Source organism: Lynx canadensis, chromosome C2, assembly GCF_007474595.2.
Source record: "Lynx canadensis isolate LIC74 chromosome C2, mLynCan4.pri.v2, whole genome shotgun sequence".
In the NCBI taxonomy this organism is placed as follows: domain Eukaryota; kingdom Metazoa; phylum Chordata; class Mammalia; order Carnivora; family Felidae; genus Lynx; species Lynx canadensis.
Genome location: NC_044311.2, coordinates 127,622,072 through 127,637,194, shown reverse-complemented (window position 1 = coordinate 127,637,194; position 15,123 = coordinate 127,622,072).

Below are 15,123 nucleotides of genomic sequence, written 5' to 3'. Positions count from 1 at the left end.
AAAGCACCCAAATATATAAAACAATTAATCACAAACAACAGAAACTCATCTATAGTAATACCATAATAGAGACTTTGACATCCCACTCACAGCAATGGACAGATCATCTAATCAAAAACTTAACAAGGAAACAATGGCTTTGAATGACACACTGGACCAGATGGACTTAACAGATACATTCAGAACATTTTATCCTAAAGCAGCCAGAATATACATTCTTCTCCAGTGCATGTGGACCATTCTCCAGAATAGACCATATACTGGGACACAAATCAGCCCTAAGTAAGTACAAAAACTTGAGATCATACTGTGCATATTTTCAGATCACAATGCTATGAAACTCGAAATCAACCACAAGAAAAAATTTGGAAAGGTAACAAATACTTGGAGACTAAAAACATCCTACTAAAGAATGAATGGGATAACCAAGAAGTTAAAGAGGAAATAAAAAAGTATATGGAAGTCAATGAAAATGATAACACCCCAGCCCTAAACCTCTGGGACACAGCAAAGGCAGTCATTAAGAGGAAAGTATATAGCAATCCAGGCCTTCCTAAAGAAGGAAGAAAGATCTCAGATACACAACCTAACCTTATGCCTTAAAGAGCTGGAAAAAGAACAGCAAATAAAACCCAAAACCAGCAGAAGACAGGAAATAATAAAGATTAGAGCAGAAATTAATGCTATCGAAAGCAAAACAAAAACAAACAAACAAAAAAAACAAACAAAAAAACCAGTAGAACAGATCAATGAAACCAGAAGCTGGTTCTTTGAAAGAATTAACATAATTGACAAACCACTAGCCAGTTTGATCAAAAAGAAAAAGGAAGAGACCCAAATAAATAAAACCAACAATGCAGAGGAGAGATCACAATCAACACAGCAGAAATAAAAAAAAATAATAATAAGAGATATTTATGAGCAATTATATGCCAATAAAATGAGCAATCTGGAAGAAATGGACAAATTCCTAGAAACATATACACTACCAAAACTGAAACAGGAAGAAATAGAAAATTTGAACAGACCCATAACCAGTAAGGAAATGGAATTAGTAATCAAAAATCTGCCAAAACACGAGTTCAGGGCCAGATGGCTTTCCAGGGGAATTCTACCAAACATTGAAGGAAGAGTTAACACCTATTTTCTTGAAGGTGTTCCAAAAAATAGAAATGGAAGGAAAACTTCCAAACTCTTTCTATGAAGCCAGCATTACCTTGATTCCAAAACCAGACAGAGACCCCACCAAAAAAGAGAACTATAGACCAATTTCCCTGATGAACATGGATGCAAAAATCCTCAACAAGATATTAGCCAACCGGTTCCAACAATACATTAAAAAAATTATTCAACACGACCAAGTGGGATTTACACCTGGGACACAGGGTTGGTTCGGTATCCACAAAACATTTAATGTGATTCATCACATCAATAAAAGAAAGGACAAGAACCGTATGACCCTCTCAATAGATGCAGAGAAAGCATTTGACAACACACAGCATCCCTTCTTGATAAAAACCCTCAAGAAAGTAGGGATAGAAGGATCATACCTCGAGATCATAAAAGCCATATATGAATGGCCCAATGCTAATATCATCCTCAATGGGGAAAAACTGAGAGCTTTCCCCCTAAGGTCAGGAACAAGACAGGGATGTCCACTCTCACCACTATTATTCAACATAGGATTGGAAGTCTTGGCCTGTACAATCAGACAACACAAAGAAATAAAAGGCATCCAAATCAGCCAGGGGGAGGTCAAACTTTCACTCTTCACAGATGGCATGATACTCTATATGGAAAACCCAAAATATTCCACCAAAAAACTGCTAGAACTGATTCATGAATTCAGCAAAGTTGCAGGATATAAAATCAATGCACAGAAATCGGTTGCATTCCTATACACCAACAATGAAACGACAGAAAGAGAAATCAAGGAATCAATCTATTTACAGTGACACACAAAAAAAACATAAGATACCTAGGAATAAATCTAATCAAAGAGGTGAAAAATCTATACACTGAAAACTTAGAAAGCTTATGAAAGGAATTGAAGAAAACACAAAAAAAATGGAAGAAGATTCCATGCTCCTGGATAGGAAGAACAAATATTGTTAAAATGTCATACTACCCAAAGCAATCTACATGTTCAATGCAATTCCTATCAAAATAACACCAGCATTCTTCACAGAGCTAGAACAAATAATCCTAAAATTTGCATGGAACCAGAAAAGACCCCGAATAGCCAAAGCAATCTCGAAAAAGAAAACCAAAGCAGGAGGCATCACAATCCCAGACTTCAAGCTATACTACAAAGCTGTAATTATCAAGACAGTATGGTACTGGCAAAAGAACAGACACTCAGATCCATGGACCAGAATAGAGAACCCAGAAATGGACCCACAAACGTGTGGCCAACTGATCTTTGACAAAGAAGGAAAGAATATCCAATGGAATAAAGACAGTCTACTCAGCAAGTGGTGCTGGGAAAACTGGACAGCAACATGCAGAAGAATGAACCTGGACCACTTTCTTACACCATACACAAAAATAAACTCAAAATGGATGAAAGACCTCAATGTAAGACAGGAAGCCATCAAAATCCTCGAGGAGAAAGCAGGCAAAAACCTCTTGGATCTTGGCTGCAGCAACTTCTTAACACATCTCCAGAGGCAAGGGAAACAAATGCAAAAATGAACCATTGGGACCTCATCAAAATAAAAAGCTTCTGCACAGTGAAGGAAACAATCAGCAAAACTAAAAGGCAACTGACAGAATGGGAGAAGATATTTACAAATGATGTATCAGATAAAGGGTTAACATCCAGAATTTGTAAAGAACTTATCAAACTCAACACACAGAAAACAAATAATCCAGTGAAGAAATGGGCAAAAGACATGAATAGACACTTCTCCAAATAATACATCCAGATGGCCAACTGACACATGAAAAAATGCTCAACATCACTCATCATCAGGGAAATACAAATCAAAATCACAATGACATACCACCTTATACCTGTCAGAATGGCTAACATTAACAACTCTGGAAACAACAGATGTTCATGAGGATGGGGAGAAAGAGGATCTGTTTTGCATTGTTGGTGGGAATGCAAGCTGGTGCAACCACTCTGCAAAACAGTATGGAGGTTCCTTAAAGAACTGAAAACAGAACTACCCTATGACCCAGCAATTGCACTACTAGGTATTTATCCACGGGATACAGGTGTGCTGTTTCCAAGGGACACATGCACCCCCATGTTTATAGCAGCACTATCAACAATAGCCAAAGTATGGAAAGAGCCCAAATGTCCATCGATGGATGAATGGATAAAGAAAATATGGTATGCATATACAATGGAGTATTACTCAGCAATCAAAAAGAATGAAATCTTGCCATTTGCAGCTACGTGGATGGAACTACAGGGTATTATGCTAAGTGAAATTAGTCAGAGAAAGACAAAAATCATATAACTTTACTCATATGAGGACTTTGGGAGATAAAACAGATGAACATATGGAAGGGAAACAAAAATTATATAAAAACAGGGAAAGGGACAAAACATAAGAGACTCTTAAATATGGAGAACAAACAGAGGGTTACTGGAGTTGTGGGAGGGGGGATGGGCTAAATGGGTAAGGGGCATTAAGGAATCTACTCCTGAAATCATTTTTTCACTATATGCTAACTAATTTGGATGTACATTAAAAAAAATTAAAAATAAAATTAAAAAAAAGAAATAATACAGGTTGTTGAATTAGAGAGCTCATTTATATAGTTGTATTTTTATTTTATTTTATTTTTAATTTTTGTTAATGTTTATTTTTGAGAGAGAGAGAAAAGGGGAGGGGGCAGAGAGAAAGGGAGATAGAATCTGAATGTGTATTTTTATTAAGGATGCACACATTCATATTCATCCAAATCCCTAATTAACCAATATTATTTGATACAGTTTCCAGATATTAAGATATTGTATGATTATTAGCCAGAGTTAAAAAATTCAAGTGAAAAAAAAAGTGACTAGGTCAAATTAATTACAAAAAGTCCTGGGTATACTTGCACATATTTACATTTATAAAGAAAGTAATGCCCATGAGCATTAAACAAAAATAGGTTGACATTGCCTCTGAGGGGGAGCAAAATATAGGGCATCCAAATCTGCTACTTTGGCATGTGAATTATTTTGACCTGAAGGTAATCAACTCAAAAACATTTTTACCTCTCCCTTAACAACAACAAAGAATTTAGATAGGGGCCTTGACCCACAAAGAGAGCTATTACCAGGGACAACTTTTTATCTGAAAGACTTATCTGTATGGCAGGGCAAACACCTAATTCCCAAACATCTGCCCTATTTATTGTCCTGTGAACTACTCTCTTCCCCTTTGAAGTGCTAGCCTTCTATCTCCTTCCTTAGCTTAGGATGGCATGTAAGTCTTAACTGACCAACTTTTCCTTGGGTCTCATATTTTTATGGGATATATATATATATATATATATATATATATACTTAAATTTCTTTTTCTCCCATTAATGTGCTGTATGTCAATTTAATTAATAGTCCATCCAAAATAACCTAGAAAGGTAGAGGAAAATGTTTTCTTTCCTACACCTCAATATAATTTAAAGTAAAAGCCATATGTTTTTTTCTCATCCAGACTTAATCGTGTATACTTTAGTGAGGGGATACACAGAAACGCATTAGAGGTTAGAGTTCCAGAATAATTCAGAATTGTATTTGTCAAATACTTCTAAATTAGAGTTATCTTGAAAGATTTAGAGAATAAGATGTGCTGTTCAGCAGCACACATCATTTATGGTTTAAACAGGACCAATGACAGTACATTAGGCTGAGGATGAGGAGACATTAAAGTCTTAAACACACTCCCTTGAAGAGGGGGAAAGGTTGCTTGTAGTAAATTGTTAACTTTAAATATTTTATAGCTGAATCCAAAGAACAACTTAAAAATCAACTTAAAAAAGTAACAGGATTTTTTCATAGGCTTTTCCATAAATATCTTAAAATGCTGTGGAACTCTAGTTTTTCCTCCACAAAGAAAGGAAACACCTGTCACCATGAACAAAATAGTATCTAATTCTCACACTGTCTGTTTCTCTGAAAAAATTTTCCAACACATAAGTCAAATATATCCTAAATTTTCAATGGGAAAATGAGTTTCTCTGAAGCAAAAAAAGGATTTTTTTAATGTCATGTATGCCAATTCTAACACATGCTTTTAAAACATTGTAAGTAATTTTAAAATCAAATAGGTTTTAAATTTCCACTCACCCATTCATATCCATGCAAATATATCTTGCTCATAAGTACTTACAGTTTTATCCATCTGATCTTTCTATCTCTATAAATAATTAAGGGTACAGTTGGGAGCTAAAATAAAATGAACAATCTTTAGTCCAAATGTGGGTTATTGAACATTTCAAAGTATTATGTCCATCACATATGGCTATAATTGATTATAATGGTGCTATTCACAGTTAACACTTTGCTACCACTTCCATGCTTCAAGAGGTTTATATCTCAGCTATAAACATTTGCTCCATATTGAACTAGATGTTGAAGATATCAGCTTTGAGAAATCACTTTTGAAATTGAAAAAAGAACAATCAAAAAAAAAAAAAGAAAGAAAAGGAACAATCATCCTAGACTTTTTTCTTATAACATTATATCTTTACAAAGTAATCAATATGTTTGAATAAAACATTTTTTAATTATGTGAGGAATTTTTAAAGCAAGATTTGGCTGTGACATTACTGCATCAGAAAAAATGTGATATAAATGCAGAAATTACTTTTTCTGTGTGTTTTCTCAGGTTTTAGTTCTCTATACAATCCTGGAACAGATATGAGATATGAGTATATATAATTTATAGCCACAGTACACCTAAAACTATTTGATTCTTTAAGGTTACCTTATATCTAATTTGCTCAAAGAGATTTTCTTATTAATTACATATTGGCTTTCTAGGTATACACGTTCAACAAACATTTAAGATCATTAAGGTTCAATATTGGTGATAAAAGTTGAAGAAAACAGTTTCTTTATTTGTTTAGGAGATGGACAAATAAACCTTAATGTCTGGTGTGTGTAAGAACCTCAGTAAATGTCTGTTACACACACACACACACACATACACACACACACACACAATATGTATATATATATGCATATATAGAGAGTACTCTGTGGAACTACTTGTTAAAGTATGATACAGATATCAAATAATAAATAATTTTAATAGTATTTTTTAACTTTATTCATTTGAGAGAGAAAAGAGAGAGAGAGAGAGAGAGAGAGAGAGAGAGAATCCCAAGCTGACTCCGCACTGTCAGAGCCCAACATGGGGCTTGAACCATAAGATCTGTAAGAAACGTAAGATCATGACCTCAGCCAAAATCAAGAGTCAGATGCTTAACCAACTGAGCCAGCCAGGTGCCCCAAATAATAAATAATTTTAAAGTTTTACAAAAGTTTTTGTAAAGTTTAGATATTTCAAAATTATTTATATTTACAGTTTTTGACACAGTTTCTAAGGTTAATCCATAAACCAAAGGTGGCAAAATCAAATGTTCACAGGAACTATGTATTTAACAAAAATCAGTGATCTAAAACAAGGAAGAGTCTGGAGCTGAGGGTACCAGTGTAGAGGTTTCTGAGTAAACTTGATAATACTTGTCCTAATCAAATTCATTTTTAATCTAAAATATTTTTAAACTTCATTTATGCCAAACCAAACATGTCCTCATAGCTGGTTTGGCCCAACTGCTCACACCAAGGCTTAAATATCTATTAAGTTCAATGCTTTTGGATGTTTTACATGAAATTTGCCCTCAATTTTAGTCTTTCTCTTTGCTTTTTTCCAGTAGTTGTTCTCTGCAATTTATTTATAGGGAACTATATCCATTTGCCAGTTTAAACTGAACATTTATTTTTAATGTAATTGCTGAAGGAATTAAAAAGGTGATGTTAAAATGTAAGTCTTAATAGACATGCAGATGTGGCCTTATTAATAATAGTAATTTATTTAAATGTTCATGGTGGATGGCTCAGAAATTCAATTTAGTTAGTTCACTTAAATCTACCATATTCTGGGACCTAAATGAAATTAACCACATTCAAAAGAAACCAATAGAGGGGCGCCTGGGTGGCGCAGTCGGTTAAGCGGCCGACTTCAGCCAGGTCACGATCTCGCGGTCCGTGAGTTCGAGCCCCGCGTCGGACTCTGGGCTGATGGCTCAGAGCCTGCAGCCTGTTTCCGATTCTGTGTCTCCCTCTCTCTCTGCCCCTCCCCCGTTCATGCTCTCTCTCTGTCCCAAAAATAAATGAACGTTGAAAAAAAAATTAAAAAAAAAAAAAAGAAACCAATACAAAAAAGAATAGCTAGTACTTATTGGTCACCTAATATGGAGCCAGGTACTATAATAATTATTTTAAAAACAGTACTTCAAATGCATATAACAAAGTTAGTAATCTTAACCACTTTTAAGTGTATAGTTCAGTACTGTTAAATACATTCTTATTGTGCATCCAATCTCCAAAACACATTTCATTTGGCAGAACTGAAACTCTGTATGACTCGTTTTCCTCTTCCCCCACCCCGGGCAACCATTATCCTCCTTTTTTGCTTCTGTGAGTTTGGCTATATCTCATATCAACTTAAAAAATAAAATAGCCAGTTATTTTACTAGCAAATAAGTTTACTCAGGGACAGCAGAGGAATTGCAATTTGAAACAAGCAAACCATGGGGAACCAAAGTCAAGTCCAAAGAGATAAAGGAAACATCAGCTTTAATTAGGTTCTAGAAGGACCCTGGGCAGGGTTGTCTTGAGGAAAAGTTTATTGAAGAGCAAGAGTTTGAAGTTGTGGCAGTTTATCAGTTGCTACAAGCTATGGTAGGGAAGGCTCTTCCTTTTCATAAATGCAGGAGATAAAATTCCTATGTGAATAAAACGTCTTCCCTTGTCAAATAATTTTTACCTTCGTTCTTCGTACTAGCTATATACACTGCAATGAGCATATGTGTGTGAGAACTCCTCTTTCAGGCTTCCCAAGTCCCATTTTAAAGAAGGTTTCCTTTAATTTATTTTCACACTCATAAGTGAAAGTATGAGTACTGAGTTATTTCACTTAGCGTAATGTCCTCAAGTTTCATCCGTGTTGTCCCACATGGCAGAATTTCCTTTTTAAGGCTGAATAATATTCCACTGTGTGTTTATATACAACATTTTGCTTAACCATCCATCTATGGATGGATACAAGTTGCTTCCATCTTGCAGCTACTGTGAATAACGCTGCTGTGGAAGGGTACCAGAACTTGCCACCCGCAGATGTGTATTTTTGGCATATGAATTTTGGGGAGAGCGATTTTTTTTTTGACACACAGTAGACCTAGGAGAAGCTCTGGAAACAGAGAACTTAACCTTTAGCGAGGTAAATTTACATTTATAAAGAACATCTCCATTTGTGTGTCTCCCTCTCTGTACCAGGAAGAGAAAGATAACTAAGGCACATAAAACAAACAAATAAAACCAAAAACAAGCAAACCCAAACTCTTAATGGAGAAGATGTGGATTTAAATCTGCATAACAAATCTTACTTTTTGTAAGTAACTATAACTGGCTTCCCCATACCCTTCTCTTTGTTTTTTTTTTTTTTAATTTTCAAATTTGTATTTATCTTCTATTTAACTTTTCTCTCTTTAGTCTTTAGCTGAAGAGGGTATTTAAGCCTGAACTCTAAATGAGAGTTACTCATTTTTCTCTGGGGGTCTCCCTTGTATGTATGAGGTACACATGTTAATAAACTTGTGTGCTTTTCTTTTGTTAATCTGTCTATGCTACAGCTGAGAATGAAGAAAGATAGAAGATATCTCTTTTTTCCCCCCCCACACACTATGGACAGGAGTATACAAATATCTCTTTGAGACCCTGCTCTCATTTATTTTGGGTATATATGAAGGAATGGAATTGATAAATCATACAGTAATTCTATTTTGAATATTTTGAGAAGTGCACCATTTTACATTACCATCAATTTTAATATAATAATTCAAGCCTGTTATCCTTCTACAACAATTGAGAGATTGAAGCACAAATTAGGAAACAGCTTTCAAATTTAGTAAAGGAAAATTCCAGGATGAACTGGGCTACTTAAGAATGGCGATATCAGATTCTCTGTGCACTTGAGTTCAAATCCCAGGTCAGCTTCTGAGGACTAAGAACCATTGAACACAATACAGAGGATCCTGAAGTGTCAGTTTGCTTAGTTATAAGTGAGAACCACCACATATGGTAGTGGTTATGAATGGATTATATAAAACTGTTTATGAAAGATATTTACACATAGGGAAAGAAATTATGTTTTCCTTTACCTTTTTTAAGTTCTTGGGATGCCTGTGTGATTCAGTCGGTTAAGCATCCAACTTCAGCCCAGGTCATGATCTCACAGTTCATCAGTTTGAGCCCTGCATCAGGCTCTTGCTGTCAGCACAGAGCTTACTTCAGATCCTCTGTCCCCACCCCACCCCTACTTGCACCCGCGAGGACTAGCACTCTCTGTCTCTCTCAAAAATAAATAAACATTTAAGTTCTTGACTGGAATCCCTATAACAAAAGACATATTAACAAAAGAAAAGCATACAAATATATTTAATACAAGTTTTACACAACACAGGAAACTTCATAAGGAAATGAAGTTCCAAAGAAATGGTTAAACTTGAGTATTTTTGTGCTAGGTCTGATGAAGAGTAGAGAGTTGTGGAAACATATGACCAGACAAAGGGTCTGAGGTAGTGTAGTGAACTGGGGGAAACTTGGCAAGGCCTGTTCCTTCAGATTCTGCTCTGTGTCCTCTAGTCTTAGGAGATAAGGATGCCCCTTTACCTTGAGGTATCAACAGGCACCTTCCACATAAGAATCCAAAGACCTGCTTCAGGGGATGGTCAGAAAGTCCTTCCTGGACCTGCCATTTCTCAATTTCTTCAATTTAAAACATCCAATGCACTTATGTGCCATATTTTGGGGTTGCATGTCCTAAACCTTTCATATAAAGCATTCATATTTCATCAATGCTTATTATATACTAAGCATTCAACAATTGAGTCCTGAGTATACACATTAGGCTCCTTGATCACTTTTGCTGTTTGCTATAGATTCTGTCATTGGCTAACTTAAAGTATTTTGTGTTGACTCTAGTTATACTCCAAAATCAACATCATTCTCTAGATGTTCTGTATCCATGATTGGTTCCTATTATGTTGATTTGGGCTCTAATTGTTCCGTGATAATGATGAAGGAATTCTTTTTTTTTTTTTTTTTTTTTTTTTAATGTTAAAAATTGTCCTGCATGTATTAACTATTGGTGGAATTTCTTCCTCCTTGTTTTATTCCCCAAAATAGCAACCTGGTTTTTAAGACAATAGGTGCTGTTTCAATAGGCTTTACATGAATGGTCACTCAGGATTTTATGTTGTACTTTGAACTTTAGAATAGTGCCAGTGACCTTGAGGTTCACAAGTTAGATGGTTAAAGCAATGAAGCAGGAGAAACAAAGTGTTTATCCACCTTCATTCTCAGGTATAATATCTTTCCAGCCTGACCCGAATCAAAAACAGAACTGGAAATTATTAAGGCAGTGTGGAGAAGCACTTGGGAGTCTTATAACCTTCTTTGCAACCTCCCCCTCCACCCCCCTGCTCAAGCTTGTGGCCATGCTTTAGCGGCATCGCTTACACCCTAAGGGAAGCAACACAAGGAAAATACTCAGGTTCTCAACAAATGGAAGCATGTGCTAATCTGCAGACTTTATTTTCATCCATTCACTTATTTTGAGCCTAGCCAGTTCTAAAACTTGTCTAGTGATGCAAACCACTTGCTATAAATAAGGAAAAATGTTACCACACTGATTTCTAGGTTTTCTCATAAATGTGTTTAGGGGAACATAGATTTATCATTGTATTTGTAGGCTACGAGAACAAAATATATATTATATGAATAGTAAACTACCCCAAGAGAAGGGTGTTTGAAAGTGAAATATGGCAGTGTCTCAAGTCAAGGGGTTATTGCTAATCTAATTTAACCAGAGGTACTCAGACCTAATTCAAGCAAGAAACAGCCAAACATGAATGAAAATCAGAATGGAATGCAACCTCTCCTTTAATGCCACTCAGGGCAGATCAGAAAAGGGCAAGGATAAACAGATATGCAAGGGATTTTTTTGTAGGAGACAGAGATCCCTCAAGAGAGAAGGCAGGAAACTATAGTACCGCACAAATACAAATTTTAAGTTATTTTTTAAGGGAAACCACGCAAAAAATATGTACTAATATTTTGCAAAATGTACTTTGAATCCTTTTTAAATTATTGATGGGATTCAGGACATGTTATCCCAAAATTATGGTATCTTGGCACACTGAATATCTTAAACTGGGGGATTTTGAGATAATAGCAGAAGTAGGAAAGTTTCTCTGACCTTTCTCTCTGCCTCACTCTTCTTCCCTGAAACAGGTCATAAAACACCTATGTGACAAGTATCTTGCCTGTACCAAGAGGATGGAAGACATTCTAATCACCAGAGATGGGGAATTTGGGGCTGAAAAAACTATACAAACAAACACTTGTTAAATGAACCCTTATCTTCCTAGTTACTTATTCAACATTTTCTTCTACTCTTAGCCCCAACTCCTCTGTCTTATCAATTCTTCACAAGTTTATTATTTCTTTGCCTAAAAGGTAGAACAGCTTCCTGATCTGGGCCCTTCTGAGACCTTATTCTCTTATGAAGTTTCCCATATACCTGAGGAAATCCAGTAAAATTTGTATGTTTTCTCCTGTTAATCTACCTTTGTCAGTTTAATTTTCAGACCCAGGCAAGGACATTAAGAATATTGAGGAGAACTTTTTTTTTCCCCTACAGAAATGGCCAAGGAGAACAGGAAAAAGTGTTCAACATTATTAGTCATTAGAGAAATGCAAATTAAAACCACAATACAATAATATTATTATCCTTCTTATAATTCAAGTGGTTCCTACAAAAAAAAATTATCAATGCCAAAATTTTTGCGAGGAGTTGGACAACCAGGACTTCCATACATTGCTGGCAAAGATGTAAAATCCATACAGCAATTGCTTATTTTCTATTTGCATAAGACATATTTTGATTTGAGGAAAACTGATAGAGTGTCCAAAATAAACATGTGTAAAAACAATATGGGTCAACATAAAGAAAACTGGTAAATTATGTATCATTAATTTTATTTTTTTAAAAATCTAATTTAATGTTACAGTCTGAAACTCCTCCTTCCAGTTTAGAATGAGGCATTCTACTCAAAACAGATTTAAATGTGATATGATAATGCAGACTCTATATCAATAAATATTATGATGGGGTTTGAGGTATACAATCCCAGAATTTGACATTTTGGCATGTTGAGTATTTTAAGCTGAAGGAGTTTGAGAAAACAGCAGAATCAGGAAGGTCACTCTGACATTCCTTCTGCCTTCTCCCCTGAGACGTCATAAAACCTTCATGTGAGAGATGCTCTCCCTCTACCCAGAGGAAAGGAATATCCTTACCTCTGAAGACAAAGGGATGCTAAGAAAAATGGCAACAAATAGGCATTGCTAAGTTTTCTCCAGTTTACTACATTACCTCATACTCCCTAACCTATTGTATTTACCCACAACTGTCCATTCATCATCAAACATAGCACAGATACATTCAGATCTAGCTCTTTCTTTGGGTCTTCATTTTCTTATGAAGTTTCCTATGTCATGTAAAACTTACATTAAATGAATGTATATGCCTTTCTCCTGTTAGTCTGACTTTGTCAGTTTAATTTTCAGACCTTACCACGGACCCTAAGAGGATCAAGGAAAACTTTTTTCCTCCCCTATGGTTTCTTAAATTTTGAACTTATCGCCCCAGAATTATTCAAATTGTTAAATTTGAATTTTTACTAAACTTGCTATAGAACGTCGACCACTTTCTCATTGATACCCACTGTAGGGAGAGCTTTCTGGGTGCTCTCCTGAGTGATTAGTGCTGAAAATCTGAGCAAATATCAAAAAGACATGTTATTACCCATTCTCCCCATAAGCTTATAATCTGGTTGAAGAGGCAATTATCTGGAATGCCACTATTGGATTAATTCTTAGGCTTAAGGTGTTTTCTCCAGGGGAAACCTGTTAAAAATACATTTTGAGATGTGGGAACACATGGGATAATTAGAAAGCCCTAAGTGGTATGTTTCACATCAATAGAGGCTTGGCTATTTTCTATATTCTCTTTGGGTATTGGGAAGGATCCAGTGAAAGACAATTTGAGAGAAGTGACTTACGTTTTCATTGTTGGATAGAAAAGGAAACCATTAACTATATTTTCAGATCCTTAAGAAAAAGGAAAAGAAAAGTGAAATAAGCAGAAAATTAGTATTTATCTATCATCAATTATATGTAAGGATTTTACATGCACCACTAAGAAGCTTGCACATTTTTAAGTTCATTTGGCTAGAAAAGGAAGACATGACATTGATTTCTTGTTTCTATTGTTCCCACCACGTAATAAATTTTGCCAAAAGTGCAGCTACTCTGGAAAACGGTATGGAGGTTCCTCAAAAAACTAAAAATAGAAGTACCCTATGACCCAGCAATTGCACTACTAGATATTTATCCAAGGAATATAGGTATTCTGTTTATAGCAGCACTATCAACAATAACCAAAGTATAGAGAGAGCCCAAGTGTCCATTGATGGATGAATGGATAAAGAAGATGTGGTACATATATACAATGGAGTATTACTCATCAATCAAGAAGAATAAAATCTTGCCATTTGCAAATACGTGGCTAGAACAAGAGGGTATTATGCTAAGTGAAATTAGTCAGAGAAAGACAAAAATCATATGACTTCACTTATATGAGGACTTTAAGAGAGAAAAAAGATGAACATAAGGGAAGGGAAACAAAAATAATATAAAAACAGGGAGGGGGACAAAACATAAGAGACTCTTTAATACGGAGAACAAATAGAGGGTTACTGGAGGGGTTGTGAGAGGGGGGGATAGGCTAAATGGGTAAGGGACATTAAGGAATCTACTCCTGAAATCATTGTTGCACTATATGCTAACTAACTTGGATGTAAATTAAAAAAAAAAAAAGAATTAAAAAGGCTAAAAACCAATAAATAAATAAATTGATTAATTAATTAATTTTGCCAAGGTCTATATTTTCCATCTGTATTCAGGAAATTAAAATCTTAGTGTTGGAGACTGGTGAACTATAGGAAATGCTCAGTATGGCTTCTTGAAAGACTATAAATTTAAAGAGGCACCTCTTTATTTGATGAAAACAAACAAAAAAGGAAAACAAAGAAACTGAGATGTAATATGGGAAAAAAATACTATTAGTTTCTTGTTGGATCAGATTATATGCTTTTCATTTATTTGTTAACTTTGTCTCTAAATCAATATATATATTTTTTCCACTAAAATTTATATTTCAGCAATTTAAAAGTAATTTCCTAAACAATGACAGAATTGAGATTGACCCCATGCATACCTATATCACACTAAGGTGAAAAGAAAATCCTATGTTTTGGTAGGTAAATCTGTGTTACCATCTAGTGGTAAAATATTAGAACCACAGACACAAACTCCTTTAGTCCTGAAGAGGAGCTCATTCATGAGGGCAAAAAAAAAAAAAAAAAAAAAAAAAATGCAACACATCACACAATGATAATGTCACAGGCAAGGAATACAACTTCTCTTAGGATACTGTGGTTGAATTGCATTTAATCAGAGGTCTAGATACAAGGATGGAATATAATAAAGCTTTATAAAAGCATTCTTGTGTTTAATGCCTTATCAAGATGTTAAGTAATTCTACCATCAAACCTGGGTGGTCCATGGTTTGTTATTTTTATTCAAATTGTAGACAATAGTTTATAAATATTCTTCCTAAATTAGCATTGGAAAACCACTAAACCTAAGAAACATTGATACACAGAAAACAATGGAGGTATTGAAAATAGAATGGACTATGACTTGGATACAAGTTCAGGAATGGTTCTCATGGGGAGAAGAGAACACTGTAAATATAGAATGATAGTCTC